Source organism: Psammomys obesus, unplaced genomic scaffold, assembly GCF_907164565.1.
Source record: "Psammomys obesus unplaced genomic scaffold, mPsaObe1.curated_primary_1811, whole genome shotgun sequence".
In the NCBI taxonomy this organism is placed as follows: domain Eukaryota; kingdom Metazoa; phylum Chordata; class Mammalia; order Rodentia; family Muridae; genus Psammomys; species Psammomys obesus.
This window is the reverse complement of record NW_026596101.1, coordinates 19,751,218-19,774,530: the sequence shown is the minus strand read 5'-3', so window position 1 is coordinate 19,774,530 and position 23,313 is coordinate 19,751,218. Positions and strand designations below refer to the sequence as shown.

At 41.7% G+C, this 23,313-nt stretch overlaps 1 protein-coding gene and 1 non-coding gene across 23 annotated transcripts in view; one reads left to right on the top strand and one right to left on the bottom strand.

The window, feature by feature from the left end:
* Positions 1–23,313, bottom strand: part of Magi1 (membrane associated guanylate kinase, WW and PDZ domain containing 1) — a 605,088-nt gene that overhangs the window by 176,912 nt on the left and 404,863 nt on the right. The gene's annotated exons all lie outside the window — the stretch shown is intronic.
* On the top strand, positions 19,388–19,506 carry LOC129692320 (small nucleolar RNA SNORA44). Its single transcript, XR_008722673.1, has one exon. It is a non-coding gene; the product is annotated as a small nucleolar RNA SNORA44 (small nucleolar RNA).

Here is a 23,313-nt window from a genome sequence, read left to right as displayed (position 1 = left end):
AAAGAAAGAAAGAAAGAAAGAAAGAAAGAAAGAAAGAAAGAAAGAAACTATCACACAGAAAAGTGCAAACCAGTGGTTCTCTGCCTTCCTAATGCTGCAACCCTTTAATACACTTTCTCATGTTGTGGTGACCTCAGCCATAACATTATCTTATTGCTACATTATAACTGTGCTTTTGGTACTGTTATGAATTTTAATGTAAATATCTGGTTTGAAGGATATATGATATGCAACCCCTGTGAAAGTATTATTCAATCATTTAATCCCCAAAGGGGTCACAACCCACAGGTTGAGAAACTCTGATCTAAATCTCAGACGTAAAACTCCAGATAGACTATATCTTGAATTCAAAGGGCACTGATATTTAGCTATAATCTTGAAGGGGTGAGGAAGGTATTAACCCTGGAAACTAAAAATCTTGGAAATTTACTTTCATGGGAACTAACTTATTATAAAAGATTGTTTATTTTTATTTAAAAATTCTTTTAAAACTGAAACATAATGCCTGTTGAGTCACAATGTAACGCTTTAATACACATATGCACTGTGTAATGTTCAAATCAAGCTAAACATCTATCTCCTAAAGGGTTTTTCCTCCCTTCCTTAACCTTGTTTTTTCAGGAATGTGTTCCCATAGCTTGGGCTGGCCTCAGTCTCCACTGGATGACCTTGAAGTTCTGATGCTTCAGCTTCTTCCTCTCTAGTGCTAGGCCTGTAGCTGCCACACCCTGTTGCATTTGTCAATTTTTTAAGGTGAAAACATTCTAAATCCTTTCTTTGGAAGTACATGATGCATTATCACTGTCTGCAGTTAACCTACCATGCAACACAAAACCACAGCTTATTTCTTCCATCTTACTACAAGCAGACAGGGCATTGTCTATTGGACAGGCTTGATGCACTCCATTCCATATTTTCCCATTATTAAAAGACGTAAGAGAAAGTGCATTAATAGATCAAGAACGAAAACCTGTTTCCATGGAGAAAAGACTCAGACTTTTATGTTCAAGATGAAAAAAAGTCTGGGACTCATTTATATCACTTCTCTCCATATACAGTTGAGGAGACTGGGACACCATGGCACGTTTCTTATCATCTCATGTAAAAAGACTCAAATATGAGTCTGCACTGCTCTGTACAACTATTAACAAAATGAAACAGATTCAGTGAAGCCACAATTGGGCAGAAACGCCTCCCTCTGCTATAACGCAAACCTAGAATCAGATATTTAACATGTTTTCTAGGACATTACAAACCACAAAACACATCAAGTATTATCAAATCTAAGGCATAAACTATAATTTAAGAAGAAACTATATAATGCCAACTAAATCTTAAAATGTCACTGATTGTAGAGTGGGTTTTAATTCCTGGAACATTAAAGAACAGCGAACCGCACATCTCAGAATTGAAGGCTATGGCAATGCTTTCATTTAGGACAGAGCGCAGTAAACTACCTTTTGTAATAATTCATAGAGAAGAACCTTGAGAATACCTCACATGCTAAAACTGTTCTTTCCTACATAACTGAGACCAGCACATGAAAAATTACTGAAATTAGGTGCAAAAAGGTAAGAAATCGAACAAAAATTCATGTTTTAAGTTTAAAGTCTTTTACTTTAGCACATACACATTCATTGTCTAATCCATCTCTGAAAGTACAAGAAGAATTAAGTTTTGAACCTAGACTCCCTGTCTGGGAGCTCTTTCTTGGAATAAATCATGCTCACGGTTCAGCGGCTATCATTTCCAATTGTGGTTTATTTGAAATGGAGTGATAATAGAGATGGTTCCAAAGCAATTTGTGTGTTTTTGAGTTTTTATGGCTGTTTAAAAACTTTACAGACCTCTTTTCCTAAACTTAATTTCACAGTGATTTTTAATTAGCCATCCTTTAATGAGTTTAAGCAAAGGACAACTCTCCTTTTCTCTTACTCATTGCTTCACTGGTTCCCTAGCTCTTAATTAAATTATATGCCTGTATTAGGCGACAGGTGTGAGGAAGGATGGTACTACACAAAACAGACCATTCACTGGGAACACCGTAGAACTTGGGGTAGCCAGCACTGTATAAGATTGTCCCTGAGTTCTGAAGCTCCACTGTAGTCCCTTCCTAGGAAGCGACTACCATGACATGATGATGGAGTTTTTGGAAGTGACACCTCAACTTCCAGTGTGTTGTTTTTTTGGTCTCAGCTTTTGCAAAATCAGATTACATGTCATGAGGTCACTTTAATGGCTTTGTAGAGAAGTCCCTGAGACCTCCTGTCAACAGCCAGCAAAAACTGGCCAGGCATGTGATGAGACACTGTGAGATAATATCCTCCAACTCTATCAAGCCTGGGGAAGGCTACAGCAACCCTGCTCACACTTGAACTTCAAACCCACAATACTGGGCCCAACCACTCGGCCATGCAACTCCAAATTTCTCACTTACAGAACCTGTATTGGACAATATATGTTTATTACTAAAGTCATTAATGGGATGAACTGCTCACCTTACAGCACCAGCAATCAATATATCCCTCTGTGTGCACTCATCGGGGGCCACCTTCCAGAAGGAAAGGCTAAACGGCTAAGCAGAATCTTTCTCAGAATGGCTTTGTAGCTTTCTCACTAGGAGATACTGAATACCCTCTACATGCGAGGCTCCTTCTCCCTTCATGACCACCGAGTAATGTACTCAACCCAGAGGGATGACTAAAGGAGGGAGAAAGCACTGTCCAGAAATGAATAGAAGTGGACAGGGGGACACCAAGCCCCACCTCTGCACTTGCTGGCATCCAGATGGCCAGGAAGGGCCTATCTCCTAGTCCTCCTATCACCTACCTGGGGCTTCTGGCTTAGAGCTGCAGGTCCTTATAGTCAGCTTAGTATCAACGTACTAGGTGACCAGTCAGGGAAGTATCTCTAAAGACCACATGGAAATCTATTTCTCACAAAACAAAGAGGGCAGAACAAACAAGAAAAATCTAGAAAAAAAAAAAAATCTAGAAAAGACCAACATCTCAAAACATTCAATCCAGCTTTGTCTGAGAAAAAGATCTATTATCAGGAATATGGACAATGCCTTGGGTGAAGCTATGTTCTGTGAAATGCAAAGGGAGCTAAAGTATATTCAGCTCTGTTGGGAGAAGCAGATCTCTAAGACCTCAAAACTCAGAGTAGGACAAAGGTGGTTTCTGACGCAGTAACAGGAATAGAATCTACTCAGATGCAACCAACAATTCCGTCCCTCATTTTTTATGAATAGCCTCCAAACTAATGTTATCATTCAAATTTGTAGGTGGGGACATTAGTAACTTGCACAGGGTGAGGAGAAAGGTTTGGTGAAGGAGTGCTTTGGTATATGATATGATGCCTTGGGTTCAATTCCCAACCTTGCAGACAAAACACAAAACAAACAGAACACGTACCTTATCCCAAAGGCCACAGCTCCCTCGATCTCAGATGTTTCTCCTATTTCTAGGAAGCGCAGCTGATGCCCTTCCCTGCTCTCCTGTCTTCCACACTACCACAAGACCATTCTATCTCTGTATGGGAAGGTAGTGTAGCCTTGGCTGGCCTAGAGCTCGCTCTGGAGACCAGGCTGGCCTGGAACTCACAACGATCTGCCTGCTTCTGCCTCCTGAGTGCTGGGATTAAAGGTATGCACCACCACTACCCAGCAACTACCTGCTTCTAAGGGACAGAAAAGGGCTGGTGGGATGGCTCAGTGAATGGATAAAGGCACTTGTTGCCATCCCTGGAACCCACATGGTGAAGAGAACCAAGTCCCCCAGGTTGTCTTCTGACCTCCACACACATGCTGTGGTATATATGGAGCACATGTAATGCACACGCATACACAAATTTAATAAAAATAGCTCTTAAAGATTAAGGCAGGGCAGCCAGGTGTGACAGCAGATTACTTACTTGGGAAACAGAAGCAGAAGAACAGAAGCCTGAGGCCAACCTGGGCTACATGAGACCCTGTGAGGAGAAGAGGAAGCCCAGAATGAAATGTGTGTTGCAAATATTAACAGTATATACACAAACTATCAACTACTGTCTCCTACTCTAGGATGACTACAGTGTGAGCCTACAAACATCTCCTATGAGATTAGAAAAACCTGCTGTGGCTGTTGGTGCCAGTGATGGTTTAAGAAAGAATGGCCCCTATAGGCTCATAAACTTGACCGCTTAATCACCAGGGAGTGGCACTATGAGAAGGATTAGATGTGGCCTTATTGGAGTAGGGGTGGCCTTGTTGGAGGAAACGTATCACTGGGGGGAGGCTTTGAGGTTTCAAAAGCCCACACCAGCGACCCCACCCTGTCTGCAGATCATGCCAAATATGTCACCATGCTGCCACCATGATGACAATGGTGAAACTGTAAGCAAGCCCCCAATTAAATGCTTTCTTTTATAAGGGTTGCTGTGGTCATGGTGTCTCTTCACAGCAATAGAACAGTGACTACAACAATGTATCTCCACCGGAAAGCATGTCCTACCCAGCTTTCCTGTACCTGTCTGTAAGTCTTTCCTTTCTTCACCCCCTCAGCGCCCAGTCAAGTTCCCAGACCACACTGTGCGGTATGACAAAGGAACCCGACTCAAATAATTAAAGAGGAACAGAGGAAGCAGGCTACAGGGAGAAGTGACAGAGGAAATTAGAGTTCAAAGTCAGGAACCTAATTCTGGTGAAACATGGACATTTCTCACTGCCTTACCCCTCACAAGCCACCACACCAGTTACAGAAGAGCGAAGTGATCAGAATGGAGAGAGCAGGGCACACAGAGACCTCACAAACATGGAGAGGTTCCCAGCCTTAGGCAAAGAGGCAAAAGTAGATAAATCTCTTAGGAAAAGAGCAAGAGGGGTAGGGGCAGAACAAATCTATTTTAAAGATTCCTTTTACAATCTCAATGTGCTTTTACAAGTGTCCTGATTTGGGTATTTCCACTGCTATCTTCTGCCCCTGTTTTTGGCCTCCTTCCATGTCTAATTCTGAATTTTCTTCTTCACTGAAAAGATCCAGCCAAGGCAAAGAGACAATTATATGGCAAAAGAATGAATGAGGTTTTTTTTTTTTAATTTTTTTAAGATCTCTTATAAATAACTATCTGCAGAAATCTTGAAATAACTGTGGACAAAAAATTGTCATACAATCTACAATACTAACAATATGAATACTAAAAAAATAAAAATAGTAGACCACGTAATGGCTATTCACCAATCCTCTGGGAAATTAAAAATAGGCACAGTCTCACCCCAAGTTCAATAGCAGCCTAAAGATTTATTTGCTTTACAGTTTGATTTCCTAATAGTATTCTAACCTGCAGCCAAGGTCTTTAGCAGAGGGACCACTTGTCAAAAATGCTCTCAAATAGCTTCACTAATGTTTTATCATCATTAAATGCCTGTAACAGAATAGATCTCCTGGCTCCTCACTGCCAACCAACAACATGGCTCCAAAGGCTTTATAGCAAGTGCAGTGACACTGTAAAAACAGAGATGAGCCAGCATGCTCCACAGCCAGAGTACGGGCTCCCCGGAGAACATGAAAACAGACCTACGGTCAAGGCCAGCTGACATGCTGAGACAGGATGGCAAACCGGATACTCACCAAAGGTGCCAACAGAAACCCACAAGCAATGGGCATACGAGCGCATGGGCAAGTATGTATACAAGTAACTTAATAAAGACTGAAACATATTTCTAGTGACAACTGAGCAACAGAAAAAAAAGGTGCATTATCTAAGATATTGTTCTCATTCCCTTTTTCTTATCAGGAGATGTTGTAGCCTGTGTTACAGAAGGATAACTCTAGCAGAAAATTTATATTCCACACTTTTATCAGGGGGCTACTATTGTCTTGCTGATCATTCATAATATACATCCAAAGAAGCATGCCAATACTAATTAGGAACTACATAGGAATACACATGGCCAGAGGATATTTTGCAAGATTATACTGTGGTTAAGAAAACAGTAATAGCCATTTGTGTTCTTGCTTGTTCAATCAAGTTAACTTGACTTCTGAGATCTTTACCTTCTCCGGGGTGACAGGCTATACCATTCTTCCTACGAAACATTGTTGGAGGTGAAGGAGAGCAAAGGTGTTAGCTTTGCGATGATGAGGACCTGAGTTCAGACTGCCATCACCCAAGTAAAAGCTGGGTGTGGTTACCCATTTGCCTATACTTCTAGGGCTGTGGCTGGAAACAGGAGGATTACAGGTGCCAGTGGGAGCCAGCATACATCCAGGTTTAGCATCCTGGTTTGTTTCTCAGTTTGTATGATCAAACAACAAGGCCAAAAGTGACATGGTATAGCAAAGGCTTAACTGGACTTACACTTCCTGGTCATAGCCCATCACTGAGGAAAGTCAGGGCAGGAGGCAACCTAAAATCACTTGTGCAGAGGCAGCACCACTCACTGAGATCTGGGCCCTCCCACATCAATCACTAATCAAGAAAATGCCCAGTAAACACACCCACAGGTCGCTCTGCCGAAGGCACATCCTGAATTGAGGTTCCTGTTTCTCAGGTGACTCTAGTTTGTGGTAAGCTGACAAAAACTGATCAGTATAGTGAGAGATCGTCTCAAGGCAAAGACTGATAAAGCAGGACACCTGACGTCTTCCTCTGGCACCTGCAGTCACACCCAGCACACACATACACGCACTTACACACATACACACCATGGCTGGGGGTGGGGGGGTCAAAGGGAGAGGGAGAAAGAAGTAAAAAACGCATCTTTGGACATCCTCTATGTCCAGAGCAGGGTACAGTGCAGGTGAGTGAAAGCTGCCACATGGCAGGTGGGAACACAGTCCTGACCAACCATGTGGCAGGTGTATCAAGTGTCAAGAGAAAACGATCACAGTTATGTTTTTCAGAAGTATTGCATAAGCAACTTACAGTAAAAGAGAAATGCAGGAGACTCATCTAAACCCACCATTTACACACAGAGGAAGAAACATAGGAAGGTTATCAACCTAGAAATAACAAAGACTAAGCACTACAGGGTACAGGGAGATTATATTTCCTCCATTTTGCCTATTTGTGTTTTCTTCCTACAACAAACACATTTGTGCTTGTCACATTTACTGTAAGTGGCACAGAGGCAAACAGTACACAGGTCATAGTGATGAAGGGGCAGCATTAACTCCAAGGTCCAGCTTCACTCTCAGGTCATGGGGGTTTTGCTTAGTTCACCTGGAACGTGGGTTAGATGCCTGTGCTCACACTTGCATTTCCCATGGCCAACTCAGAGCATACCATGCCACTTTCCATTAGCAGCACTGTCAAGACCTCACAGACACAGCAGAGGTCTTGAACACTTGTGACTGTTGATGTGTCTTGTACACGATATCCCAACAGGAGCCTACAAGGTGTAGCATGCTCCTGGATGAGTCAAATGCACCTTGGGATGGTCTCTATCTCTGCCTGGCTGTACCTCAACCTTCACTTGAACTGAATTCCCAGGACTTAAACCAGAGGCTCTTACTCTCTGCTCCCTCCGAGTGAGCCTTGAATGTGGGGAGTGTAAATAGGAACATTCCACATGACCCATCCAGCCCCATAAAAACCAGACAGGCCATGCTGATAGAGATAATATCTAAATCTCAACAACAATAACAACAAAGCAACCCCCCAAACCAATAAACAAACAAACAAACAAAAAAACCAAAACTCAGAAAAGGTCCTGCTACAAAAAGCACTAAAAGAATTTTATCAGGTCAAAGAGGCTAATTAAAGAAAAAAAGAAAGATGAGGAGGTGGCAAAAAAACTTTTGTACTCTGTTGTAACATATCCACTGGTATGTTATATTTACATTTCATTTAGGCTGAACACAACTCTAACAAACCTCCTCAGCAGTTAAATGTTGCCTTCAAAGGGACGGGGACATAAATCCCAGAGTCAGCATCCACACCAATGACCACACAGTAATCTCCAAAAGCACTGTCCCAAGGGTACCTGTTTATCAGAGAAAGGGCACAACCAGAAGCAGTTAATGTGCAGGACTAGGGAAGGACCATGCATGCATGGAGAAACTCAGCTTTTCATTAACTCTTCTCACAGCCAAAGAAGGGGGATGGAAGTGGGAGGTGCTTGCTGACAGTGAACTGTTCCCAATCTTGTTCTCCTGGTTCTTTGCTTCCCAGGTGCTGGGATTAAAGGCATGTGCCACCACTGCCCGGCTATTATTTCTGATTCTTCATAACACCTAAAGCAAAAGTTTTTAACTGCGCACACACACAAACACGCACACACACTACACCTACTGGTTGTACTCTGTTGTCAGCCTTAATGTATTTATCTAAACACTCCATGACTCCTTGCTATGAGTTATGAGGGAAACCCTTAGCCATAATCAAATCAAGGAGCATAGTAGAATCACAATCAGGGAGCTTAACTCAATGTACTCTGCTCCATGTTCCGCTCAGTGTGGCTGATTCAAATAATAGACTAAATTTCCACAGTGTGTTCCAGCTAATAATGAGCAGACAACTCAGGACCGATAAAGCTTCATTCATTCCATAACTGGACAAAGGCCTGGGTGAGGGCCTCTAAGTTTACAGATTCCAAGAGGGAATGACGATTGGCAAGGTTGGTTTTGGGTTTGAACCAGGCTGATACTAAGAATGAGTGGTCAGTATCCCGAAAAACATCTCACAGGGTTGGGGAAGATGGCTCAGTCAGTTAAGCGCTTGTTGCACAAGCACGGGACCCTGAGTTTAGTCTCCAGAATTCACACTTAAAAAACAACAACAAAACAAAAAATAACAACAGCTGGGTGCTGGTGCACAGTTGCAATCCTACAGCTGGGGAGACAAACAGACCTGGATCCCTGGGGCTCAGTGAGCAGTTAGCCTAGGTTACTTGACAAGTTACAGGCCAATGAGCGATTCTGCCTCTAAAAACAAGGTGGACAGTACTTGCGAATGACACACAAAGTTTAACTCATCACTACACCCATACAGCACACATGTATGCATATATCTGAGAATTTGTTGGGGTTGCTCTGTTGCTGCTGCATATTCAAATGCTAAATCCTGGTCCCCAAGATCTGGTTGTAATCCAGAGGAGTACATAACTTTGCTCCCCTATAGTCTCTGATTGGTTAAATAAAGTTGCTGACAGCTAAGTACTGGGCAGAGTAGAAACAAGTAGAACTTCCATGCCTGGGATTGGGGTCAATGGCAGGGACTACTAGGTTGGGAGGAAGTAGCGGGAGATGGAGAGAAGGAAGAAGATACAGAAAGAGGATGTGACCAGATGCAGCACATCTAGCCTAGAAGGGACAACTTACTGGCAAGTAACTTGGGAAATGTGGCTATAAGGTAGCCACACTAGATTAGAAAGTTAGTTTAAATTATACCTGTCCAGTTACTGTGCTAAAGCTGTTCAGACAAATCTACAGCTCGATTATTAGGGGGCTAGCCGGGTCACAGGACAGCCCTCTAGAGGTTAATAAATATGCTACAACAAACATCTGTACAAACACACACACACACCTTCATGATACTCCATAAACTTCTACTATATCAAGCATATACATCAAGGGAGTAACTGTATCAAGTGAGTTTGACTGTTTCAGTGTGACAACACAGGGTAATTGATCCTCTATAATTTCTAACAACCTACAGCAATGTGTTAAGCAGATCTCATGTTTTCTTTCATTGTCCACATAAGTCAGTGCAAAATCCAGTTGGGGGAGTCATATTTTGATTGGTTCATATAATGCTTAAATTGTTTTATAAAACTAGCTATCAGCTAAGTGTGGTTATTCAAGCCTTTAACACTAGCACTTGGGAGGGAGAAACAAGCAAATCTCTGTGAGTTTGAGGTCATACTGGTTTACACAGTGAGTTCTGGATGAGCTGGGGCTACAGAGTGAAACCCTGTCTCAAAACAAATATAAAATCAACCAAGAGAAAAACAACAACAAAAAAAAAAAAAAAAAAAAAAAAAAAAAACATTAAACAAACTAGTATCCGTTGATTTAAAAAAAAAAAAAAAAAGATCTGGTTTGTGCATTTCAGTTGAAGTTTTAAGTTGGAAATACAGACACCTGGTACATAAATAAACATGAAGGACAATTTGGCTGAGTGACTGAAAGCAGCACAGAAAGGCAATTTTAAGGTGAATGATCCTTTTATATAATGAAAATTGCAAAGGTTACTTCCGGTCAAATTCCTTATTGTTTTATAATTATCTGCAGAGAGCAACTGTGACTTGAAGGTGTTAGTCCCTACGGATTTGACAGACAGGCAAGGCCTGAAATTCCATTCAGAGGCACTGGGACAATGTAGAGGAATGGCTTTGACTGTCACACGGGGGCATGTAAGTGCCATTACCGCTTTACCATGCAGAAGCAAGGATAGTAAACCATCTTCCACAACTGAGATGGCGTTGTACATGAAGCTGTTCCACTAGGAAGCCTCTCAAGGTTTGTAAAATATAAAGTGAAGTATACATTCAGGCTACCTTTAAAACTGGATGTGACAAAAACCTGGCATGGTAGCTCATGCCTGTAAACCCGGCACACTGGGAGGCAGAGGCAGGAGGATCTCTATGAGTTCGAGGCCAGCCTGATCTACAAAGCGAGTTTCAGGAAAGCCAAGGCTACACAGAAAAACCCTATCTCAGAAAAAAAAAAATTGAGTGTAAAAAAAAAAAAAACAAAAAAAAAAAAAACAGATATGCATAAGTAGACAGTGTATGGCACGTCTATGAATGGAATATTAGTCACTGTTTTGAGAAGAAAGACTCCAGCATGGGGTTCAGTTTCCAGCACTGCTTCATGGGGATTAAACTGGGGCAGAGAGGATAAGGATGGACAGACCAGATTACAATACTGGGCATTTACCCCATCCTCAATATTTCACAGTAGTATCTTATCAACACTGCCTTCTAAGAAAGGGGTATTTAAGGGACAAGAAAAAAGCCAGTGTTCCAAGAGCAAGTTTACTGCCTACTGTGTTGGACAACCAACTGTCCGGGCACTGTTGTCTACATAAAAATGTCACAAACCTTCGAGGTGGTAAGTGGCCACCTGAAAAATGTGGGGAAGGGGCCAGGAGACCTGAGTTGCTATGGTCCTGGAAGCAGAACTTCTGCTAAGTTTAAGCTGCAGGTGTATGGTATTATGCACTGCTGTCTTGAACTAATCTTTATACCATTGTTGTCCAAAGTGGAAAACCAAAGGCCCATTGATGTCCGGATTTAAAGCTAGACCTGACCTAAGACAAAAGCCCACGCCCTTCCCATTACTGAGATAGTTCATCATCACTGTCAGCTTGACTGGATCTGAATGAGCTAGGCACACCTCTGGGCCTATCTTTAAAAGTTTATAGAGAGGTTTAACTGAGAAAGACAGGACAACCCAAACATGGGTGGCACCAAGGCCCTGAATTCCAGACTGATTAAAAAAGGGAAAAAGAGGAAGCCGGCTGAGGACCAGCACTCTATCTGTTTCCTGAATGCAGAAGCAAGGTAACCTGCTGCCTCACACTCTGCCTCATGACGGTCCAACTGCCCCTCCTTAAACCTCGAGCCAGACAAATCTGCCTTTCCTAAAGTCATTTCTGTCAAGTGTTTTGCCACAACATAAGAAAAGTAAATAATACAGAGGAGCAACCAGCTCATGGGAACACTGGATTTCTTCATCAGTTTGGTTAATCCCAAACTCTGGCATAACCTTATTATGCTTGTTTCCAACTCACTGCTCCCATAAGCATAGCCTTCTCAAGATTTTATATCTCGATTACATTTTTTTTTAATATTTTATTTTATGGGCTTTGCCTACATGTATGTCTGTGTGGGAATGTCGGATCCCCTGGAACTGGAGTTATACAGTTGTAAGGCTGCCAGGTAGGTGCTGGATGAGCAGCACCAGATGAGCAGCCAGTGCTCTTAATAGCTTTTAAGTTAAAAAAAATAAAAAAAATCAGGAATGAAGACAGTGTTAGCCATTTTAGTTCTATCATCACAGTTATTTTCTTTTAGTAAAAGTGAGATCCAATACATCAATTTATTTTTTTATTAATGTTAGAGGCATATTTAAAATTCATTAGGAAAAAAAAACTGCACAACTACATGAACAAAATTCTAAGTAAAATGATAATACACCATGGTCAAGAAAAGATTCTCCCAATAATGTTACATAGGTTAATATATAATAATGGAACCGATCAGCATGGCTCTAATTCCAGCACTTGGGAGGCAGAAGCAGGCAGTTCTCTATGAGTTTGAGGTTAGTGTGTCTACAGAGTAAGTTGCAGGACAGCCAGGGCTACACAGAGAAAAACCCTGTCTCAGAAAAACAGAAAAGAAGACCTCTCAACAAGGCTGGGGGTGGGGCAAGTGGTAGACTACTTGCTGTATAAGGGCTCGAAGTTCCAGCCCTCCCCACACACCCCCAAAAAAAAGGAAAGAGGAGAAGCAAAAGAAGCTTGTCAATCTGATTATTGTACTTATAAGGAAATTTGGCCAACTATACCTAGCTTAGAAGTTATCCCACTGAAAGGGGTCTCACAAGGACCTGCGCTAGCATCCATACCATACTGGTGAGAGGTATGGAGCAGAGACCTACACCAGCATTCATACTTAGTAGTGAATGGAGTGCTTCCCCTGCAATTATAAACAAGAGATGTGTGTCTGTTTTCCCCTGTTCCACCCCGACACATTACACAAGAACTCCCAGGCAGCACAACAAAGAAGAGAAGGGGGAGGTGGACAAAGGATGAGTGAGATGGGAGATGGGAGATCAAGCTACTGTTTTTTCCCAGATGGTAGTTACCTGTGGCAAAGGCTGGCACCCTGCAGCAGTATTTATGATTAAAACCTGGTAGGGAACTTCGCCACTCCCCATTTGCTTATGTGTTAACCCACAACTGTTTTCCCTTACAGCGGGCAGAGAAGCCACCACCACACAGACTATCCAACCCACAAGCTGAAAATATCCACCTGCTAAAGGACTTTGAAGAAAAAGGTTTCTAACCCCCGATCGATGGAGACAATCTGATTCAATCTGTAATATTACAGATCACAAGAATGATGTCCAAAGACATATATTCCTATCCATTTACAATCTGTAGACAGAACTGAAATGATAAAGTAGCATTTATTGTAGCATCAAAAATATACAATATCGAAGACTAAATCTGACCACAGTAAAAGAAAAGAATGGAGTCTTGAGAGTTGTCCTTTGACCTCCACAAGCAGCCCCTGATACAAACACGCCTACACACACACACACACACACACACACACACACACACACACACACTAAAACAAAGAAATTAAAAGGAAGAAACAATACCTTTAAAGGGTCACCCTTTTTGGAGGCAGGATATAGCTATATATGTCCATACAGTGTTGAGGATGGAACCAAGAGCTCTGAATAGGCCAGGTAAGTACTGTACTACTTAGCTAGACTCCTAGCCCCATAGGAATGCTTTTAAAGTGTAAATTCTCCCCAAATAAATCAATGTTTAGATACTCAATACAGTCCTAACCAAAATTCCAGCTTATCTTTGTAGCATTGGAAACAGTGGTTCCAGAATTCATGTAGAAATCTACTGCAGATTTTCTCCAATGACCATAATGAATCTGAAGATGGAGAGGAGGGTTTAGATTTAATTTCAAGACTTATCAACACTCAATAACCAAGACAGCACTATCCTACTCTGGTAGGAGAGCAGACAATCCAAATATGTATACTCGCTCATCACATACGGCTCATACTTAACAGAGGTACAAATACAACACAGTGAAGAAATGAAGTATTTTCAAGGAATAGTAGAAAAGTAACTAAACTTACACAGTAGAAGGAAACAAACAAAAGGCAGAACCAAAAGCGAATAAGAACATAAACAGTGTGGGAGAGCACACCATTAATCTCAGCACTAGGGAGGCAGAGGAAGAGGCAGGCTCCTCTGAAAGTTCAAGGCTGCCCTGGACTACCTAGTGACTTCTAAGCCAGCCAGAGCCACATAGTGAGACTCTGTCTCCACATCCTGACCCAACCAAATAAATAACTAAAAATTAAAAATAAAATGAAATGGATTGGAAACATGAAAGTAAAATCCCAAACCTCAAAATTTATAATCGAAATGGGAGGAAACCCTTCTGCCCTTCAGCTCCATGAAATGTGATGCCAAAATCACGATCACTATATGGAGAAAAAGGGGAAATTGGGATTGCAACAAAATCCAGACTTCTAACCTCGAAAAGACACTATAAAACACAAGACACAGCCTGAGAAATAATACTTGCAAACCAAATATTTGATAAAGGACTTTTATTGAGAATATGTAAAAAAAAAAAAAATCTAGAAATGCGTTAAGAAAATAAAATACCCAACATAAAAGGAGCAAAACATTTCAATATACACTTCAAAAAAGAAGATGCATGAAAAGGAAATGTGGACATGAAAAGACTCAATATCATCTGCTATCAATAATGAAATGGCGCTATAGACTGTTAAAAGATTAGAGTTAAAAGGACTGGCCAAAGGGCTGCAGAGATGGTTCCATTAACTGTGCATACTGCTCTTGCAGTAGCCCTGAGTTCGATTCCCAGCAGCCACATTAGACAGTTCACAACTGTGTAACTCCATCTACCAAAGATCCTCTGTAGGTACCAGCACTCACTCACACAGGACCACCCCCCCAATGGCACCCATAATCCTAAGAATAATAATGAAGGAAAAAGATTGCCCCAGCCTACACTTGTTAAAAACATGTGAAACCTGAGGTCTCTTTCTCTTACACTGCCAGGTGGGGACGGATAATGCGGCAGGCACTCTGGAAATGTTGGTATACTGTTTAAGTTTTTCAGATAAAGTCACATCCAGCCATTCCAGCCCTGGACACTAACAGAAGAGAAACAAAAGCTTGAATCCATATAAAGACGTGCAGATGTTCACAACAGCCTCAAAATAGAAATGACAAACATGCCCACCAGCAGAGACGTAGGTAAAGTATGGTATCTCCGTATGAGAAGCGTGATTTTACCTGGTATTTAAGCAGTGAACTATAGCTACATGTTACAACATGAATGGATCTCAAAGAGTTAGCCAGTAAATAAAGCATAATTCTCTGTTATGCTTTGATTGAGGCCAGACTGGTTCCTTCACAAAGAGAATACATATTGCATGACTTCATTCAAGTAAAATTTCTAGGAAAAGCAAGCTAACGCATAGCAACATAAAATGTACATTAGGACTGGAAAGATGGCTCAGCAGTTAAGAGACCTGACCGTTCTTCCAGAGACCAGAATTCAACTCTAAGCCCCCTTGATGGCCGGCAACCACCTGTAACTGTAGTTCCAAGGGATCTAACACCCTCTGAGAGCCTCTGAGGGCACTACACAAACGTAATACAGACAGACATGCATGCAGTCAAAACACGTAAAATAAAGGAAGTTTTTAAAAGAAAGAAAACATATAACACTGTGTGGAGATAGAAAAAGTTATAGGATAGATAAAAGTGATTACACAAAGGTACAAACAAAACATGAATGTGGCTTTGTCCCCTCTGTTGCCTAGTCGACTTGTCTTGTTATGTTGCTTGGTTGAACTCCTGAGTACCAGTCACCATCCTGCTTTAGCTTTCTGAGCAGCTAGGACTAAAAGCATATACAACGGGGCCTGGGTTTCTGATCAGTCTTAATTATGGTGATGGCTTCAAATTTTTTCACACACTACATATGTGCAAGACATTGTATATCACAGCTCTCTCGATAAAGAGGACTTTTTAAAGGTTTTTGATGTAAATTACATTTTAACTGTTTTCTAATTGTCTGGTGCATTAACAAATATGGGCGTTTATACACTTGTATTTACAAAATACATGATCAACATTTTAACGTAAATTTTCCACTTTCTGTCTCTTCCTACTATGTAGGTCTCTGAGCAATCAAGCCACCATGTATTGGTAATCTCTTCAGCAGTTCTAACAGTGGTTTTCTAAGGATTCAGCTCAGGGCACTAATGCAATCAGCATGACATCAGTGTAACTAACGTATTGACATACAAGCATGAAAAGCAGTGGTGATCCTATCACTCCCATGCAGATATTCCTAATAAATCGTTGTGCTCTCTTCTCTGGATGAAGGACTGCAGTTCTAATAGACTGGGCTTGGTCCCACCTCTACCATTCCAGAAGTTTAGTGGGTCCTGCTGACTATTTGATTTTCACCCTTACCTGGCTTTCTCTGTGTCATCCTGCTGCCCTGCTACAAGCAAAGAAAATGAGTATTACATTTCTGCCCTTGAATTTAAATAATTATTTCCTCTAAGAGCCAATTTAGGACTCATACATTTCAGGAAGCCTCCTATTGACTCAACTCAGGTTGTAATAAGTCTGACTTTTCTGGGATCCTTTCAACATCCTTCTATGCTAAATACTACCACACTCATCACTTGCTGCCAAGTTATCCTTGGGGCATCTCTGTCCTCACCTGAAAAATGGTGGAACCAATATCTACATTGAAGAATTGTCACGGGGACTAGAAATGATGTATGGTCAACGTTGGGATGTATGCTGCAAGAACACAAAGATTTGCTCAAGTTATATAACTCAAGCACCAGACTAGTGCTGGCATTCAGTAAATGCTCAATAAATATCTATTAAATAAAGGAATGCATAAGAGGCCTTTGACATACTGCAGCACACACACAGGAAGTTCAATCTATATACACAGTCAGTGCTCCGCAAGAACTGAATTCTTAGTCACTCTAGATGCTCTTCATGTCACTTACAATCATAATTTCTTAGTCAAGAATAGAGCCAGACCACGAAGAAACAAAGGATGCATGATTTCTAAAGATAAAAACAATGGCAAAAAACTTTCATAATTTCAAGCAAGAGCAGTTGATACACTATATTAAACACACACACACACACACACACACACACACACACACACACACACACACAGAGTTGATGCAAGGAATTTTTAATGAACTTAAGTCTTAGTTACCTTTTAATTGCTATGAAGAGACACCATGGCTGAGACAATTTGTAGAAGAAAGTGTTTCCTGGGGCTTACAGTTTCAGAGGATGAGTTCATGACCCATCATCGTGGAGGGATTAGCAGAAGCCAAGCATGGCCTTAGAGCAGTCAGTACCTGAGAGTTTACTTCTTGATCCACAATTGCCAGGTGGTGGTTGGCACACACCTTTAATCCCAGCACTAGGGAGACACAGGCAGATGGACCTCTGAGACCAGCCTGGTCTACAGAGAAAGTTCCAGAACAGCCAGGGCTACACAGAGAAACTCAACAAAACAAAACAAAACTTGATCCACATACACAAGAGGCAAAGAAAAACATTGGGAATGGTGTGGGCTTATCAAACCTCAAAGCCTATCCCCAGTGACATACCGCTAAAGGCCATGTCTCCTAATCTACCCAAACAGTTCTACCAACCAGAGACCAAGTACTTCAATATATGAGCTACAATCTAGGAGGGTCATTCTCATTCAAACCAAGACAAATGAAATTTATATGAAGGAAAGACCAGTACCAGAACCATGATGAGACTCAAACACACTCTAGGAAAAGAAAGGTAGTTCTCATCTAGCTTTACTGAAACTATTGTATTTTACTTTTTAAGGATTTATATGTTTTTTGTTTGCGTGTTTCTTTTGCCTCCGTGTGAGTGCCTGATGCTCCCAGAGGTCAGAAGAGAGCACTGGCTCCCTGGAAGCGTAATTACAGAATGCAGTGAATAGCCATGCAAATGCTGGAACCAGGGTCCTCTGGAAGAGCAGTTAGTACTCCAAGCCATCTCTCCAGCCCCTAGAAATAGTTTTAAAACACTATCCAAAAGTATTAAAATAATTACTAAATGTTTTTAGTACTCTAAAGTTGTGTGTCTCTCTCACTTTAATCCAATTTCCCATTTGCATAAAAGTTAAAACTACCTTAGAAATGTAGTATTTAAGCTCTCTACCAAATTCAATAGTCTCTGCTTAAGCTCAATGCTGCCTGCCTGTTTCCTGAGTGAGAAAAGCTCCCTGCTTCTGCAGGTGAGCCCCAGGATGAAGTTGGCTTATGCTTAAGGCGAGGCACTGTAGATGAGGTCCCTCAGCTCGGTGTGGTGCTGAGGTGGGGAGATTTATACCTCCCAGCTCAGTCTCCCTCCTGGCACATTCCCTTTAGTGAGGGAACGATGCATCACACCTGTCTCAGGGTATCTGTCTCAATCTCACACATGCAGACACTTGGCTTGTGTCCTGTGAATGAATAAATATCGTGACAACGTGACTCTCCTGGGAAGGCAACACCTTGGCTCTCGACCCAGCAACCCTTCAATCCAGCTGAGGGAGGGTTCAGCCTGTAGTCAGGAGCCTGAGCTCTTACAAATCACGAGCCATGTCCTCAGTCCACCAAGACCAAAGTGACTCTGGCATCAGGCTGTGCATCATCCCATTTGCTTTCTTCAAGTAATCATCTTATGTTGCTTCCTAAAAATTCAGTTTTACCCTGAGATGAAGTAGCACCATTTCTGCCAGCAATCACATGCAGAAACATGGTTCTGTTTTGTTTCTGGACATACTGTATTTGACAAATTTAGAAGGCAGTTATCACACCAGCATTCTCACAGGAGGAGGAGGGGATTTTCAACCAGCTCTAAGATGCAGGATAAAGAAGACATAAGGAAACCTATTTTGCAGGTTCCAAATCCCACTGGCAACACTGATCCAGCACCAGAAATGGAAGAACTGGATGCCAAGTGCTAGTGAGCATAATTCATCCTGTATGAAAACTTGGTCACAAGGGACAATGAAGTCTCCCTGGTCTCTCAATAAGAACAGATGTCCCTGGAAGCTCTCTCAAATCTGCTGCATTCTAGGAGACCATGAAACAGGAGACACACTTGGCACTGAACCTCCCATGGCCAAAATGTTACTTGACAACTGGATTAACGTAAAGAGCCAGAAAATGAACAGTCTTGACATGCTTCCCAGCCCCACTACTGTGTGACTCCTGTAGTCAGAATACTAGATTCTATGAAGTCAGCATAGGTATTTTCCAAATGAGGTAACAGATACTTAGCAAAACCCTGTACCACCATGGCAGTAAGGTCATGAAGACACCGGGTGGGACTCACCAGGAAGGCTTCTTCCAAGGTACCATAGCACCTCTGTTGCCCAGCGTTGCCGCTGAGCCCCAGACACACATGTTCACTCTGTACAGCTGCCCTCTGTACAGGCAGAGAACTTGCTACCTGCTATCAGACACCATTTCATCAAACGTGCTTCTCAACTGCACAGAGGATCTGACCGTCAACACATTCAGTTCTAGACCCTCACACAATTACAAACAGATGAGAAAGGTGAATGGAGAGTGATTTGTAATGCCCTCACTAAGAAAGAAAAGGACAGCATGTTTCCAAGGGCTTTGGCTGGTTTATGGCCATGGGCTCTCCAGCTACAAGAGGAGACACTGACAACTCGGGTCAGCACAGTGCCTGTGGTTGCTACTTATCATTCTTAGAGACGGGAAGGAAGGACAGAAACAGCCTAGACATACAGTCTATCAACTGATGGACGGATAATGAAAATGTGGTACACTTAGACAATGGAGTAATATTCAACTTAGAAAAAATGAAATTTGCAGGTTAATGGACTGAGTTGGAAACCATCATCTTAAGTGAGAAAACTCAGATGCCAGCTTTTAAGCTTTAGATATGTGTATTTCATTTGGAATGCCCATACAGGTTAGGAAGCTACAAAGGACCATGTATGAGTAGGGGAGCTTTCAAGCAAGGGGAAATAGAATATAATGGTAGAAAGAAGAAAAAGAGAAAAATGGAATCGAAGTGATTAAGTGGGGTGGGGGATAGGAGGAACAGGTACATGAGGGAATATGAGAAGCAATAACACTAAATTCTCTTTGAAAAAGCTACAGGGAAACATATTACAGGAGAAGATAGATAGATAGATAGATAGATAGATAGATAGATAGATAGATAGATAGATAGATAGATATCCTGTAATATTTATCTTTTAAAGAAAAAGAGGCCATGAATTTGAGAGCAGGGATGTGGGTGCATGGAAACAAATGAGGGAAGGAAAATGAGGCAATATTTTTATTAATAATTTAACAAATAGCCTTTAATTCCACCATTTGGGAGGCAGAGGCAGGCAGATCTGTGAGTTTGAGGCCAGCCGGGTCTATAAAATAAATCCAGGGCAGCCAAGGATATTAAAAAAAAAAAAAAACACACACACACAAAAAAAAGTAAGAAAAGAAAAAAAATGATGAAGAACCAGGCGTGGAGGTGCACACCTGTAATTCCACAACTCTGGGAGGCAGAGGAGGATGTTCAAGGCCAGTCCAGTCTACAAGGTGAGTCCAGAACAGCTAAGGCTACACAGAGTAAACTACGTCTCAGATAACAAACAAACCAAAAAAGAACAACAAAAGCCATACTGAAAAGCTGGCTGGCCTTCACAGTCCTGGAAGGTGCTAGGCACACTGTTTCCTTGTAAAGAGCTACCACTTTTGAAGAAAAGTAATCATCAGTCTCAACCCAGCTGTGGGAGATACAATAATCTATATGTCAAGATATGCCCAATGGTGGCACACATGTTACAAAGATAACCAACCACTTTCTTACTGGATTTAAGGCCCATTCCACAAAGCCAGCACTGTTACTGTTACTGAGGCCAAGAACCTGAAGCAAGATAGGTCACAAGGCCTACTATTACTATTCTGCTAAGCCTACAATTACTATTCTATTAAAGGGACATAGCATTAAAACAACTCCCAATGGCATATTGCTATATCCAAAGATCGGTGTATCTCTCAGTCCCCACCTAAGATTCTTCTTACATAAGAAAGCAGTAACACAGAGACTGCAACTGGTTAACGTGCAGAGAATAAGAAAGTTCAGAGAGCTCAGCCCAAATGGGACATTTATATCACACCTCTCCCCTGAAGGATCAGAGATCATAGTGAAGGGGGCAGAAACATAAGGCTCAGAGGTGACGGATTATTACAAAGAAACCATAGTTTTTGCTTTTTGTTTGGTTGTGGGCTTTTTGTTGTTGTTAGGTTTTGTTTGTATATAACAGGGCAAATGCACATAAGAACTCACAACAACTGTGACAGCATGCACAAAACCTGTGCACTCACAGGCCAAACAAAACTCCAACATGTGGGGGACGCAGACACATCCATGCCTCTACTGAGGAGCTATTGGCATTGGATAGCTACTGGGTAAGGCAGAGTCAGTTTTCTTTAATGGCTCTGATGCATGGGCCACAGTCCATGGTAGGGACCACACCCGGAAGGAGCTGGCCACCACAAAACTGACTTGATGTATTTGAAACGAGACAGAGACCGAGAGAGAACACAGAGTTGCGGAGGTAGTGAGGTGGAGGCAGATGTAGGAGCAACTGAGAGAGGAGATGACTGCAGTCAAAATGCAGTGGATGAAATTCTCAAGGAATAAAATACTAGGTTTTACTTTTATTTTTATTTTTATTTTTATTTTTTGGTTAAAAAGAAAAGAAGGATAGATGCAGCTTAGGATCAAAGTATTTGGAAGGCCATGAATATCATTCCCAGCAGTGTAAAAAGAAAAAAAAAAAGGCTAATGAAAGTTGATGAAGTCACATATTCTTTCTTTATTCATTAACATATTTTTTATTATAAAACTATAATGATCACATATGTTCTAGTCAACCAGAAGTGGTGGCACAAGCCTGTAACCCCTGCACTCAGGAGACAGACACAGGATCTCTGAGTTTGAAGCCAGCCTGCCCTACACAGAGCATTCCAAAGCTCCCTCAATGCAAAACCTTTTTCTGTCTCGTTTATTGGTTTATGCCAAGACTAAGTGTGAATCTAATGTTGGGTAGATTCTTCCAAAAGGAAGAAAAAAAAATGTTTGTGAATGAAATGCCCCAAACAAGGAGAAAAGTACCTAGAATGCAGCAAAAGTCCGTATCACTGAGCAACTGGTAAATTATTCTCAGAAATGCCTTCCAGAATGGATTCTAGACCTAATTTAGGATTCAACCATACAAAGCATTTACATCCTTTCCCCCCTGAAATTAGCATTTTATCCCTGGTTTGATGTTAACATTCTCTCAGGTTCTCTCTGTGCCTCAAGCATCAGTTAACAGTACCAGAAGTAAGTGACTCAATGGAAAACACCAGAGCTGCTTTCCCAAGTTCAGCTTTGGTGGACTAAAAAGAGCTCCTTATGAAGAACTCCGCACCACAAGTCAGGTTTCTTAAGTAAGTGAAGCAGAGCGTAGGATGACTACAACTTTACTAATGCTGCAGTTGTACCTAGAAAGAGAGCTTTCTACCAAAGAGCAAATAACAAAGTGAACTAAGACGGAAGGTATAATCATGCACCTCAGAATCCTAGAGAGACAGTGGCCCCTAAAGCATCACTAAGGTTCTTTCCACCTTTTTGTTTTACAGAGCATACACAGATTTCTAAATATAAATGTGTACATTTCAATGCTGCCTAGATAGCTACTACATACTTATGCTTTACAATCTGCTCCAGCGCAGTCAATGAGAACTATTCCTCCTTTAGCGTAAAGGGCAAAATCATGTCATCCTTTCTTCTACACAGCCCATCAAACTACCTTGAGATCAGACCCAAACCTGCTTCCTTCCTCCACAACTGATAGCTGTATGAACCTGCACCCTGGCCTACATCGCCTAAGCTTGCCCTTCTACAGTCTGCCAATCAGAGCCTCCTGAGTTGTCTGTCCTCTGAAGTGTCAACACAAGGACTCAGCGTCCTGCCCTGAATGATGGCTAGAGGACTGTGTATGATCGTTAAAGCTTACAGAGCTGCACATCAGCAATCTGGAATTTTCCTGCATAGCATCAACGTTTTCAGAAAAGTGAGCTGGATTACGGGAGATCTGTACTCAAAATCCTGAGTTAAATATACTGAAGTTGCTGGCAGCACACCCAGAAATCCTGAGGCAAAGGTACTTGGATCTCTGAGTTCAAGGCCAGCCAGATCTACAGAGAGAGTTTCAGGACAGCCAGGACTATTTAGATAAACCCAACTAAAAAAAGCAAACAAACAAACAAACAAAAAACAAAAACCACAAAGGAAAACAAACAAAAAACTCTGAAGTCTGATTAGACTCCCTATGACCTCTTCAACTTCATCTTCTTCTCTTTCCCCTTGCTCCACTCTGGCCAACTCCACCCTCCCTTGCTGACTGATCATCAAACAAGCCAGGCATGCTTCTGCCTTTTAGAGATTGTACTGATTGTTCACTCAACAGTGAACAACTCACCGACACTCCGAAGCGCCAAAGAA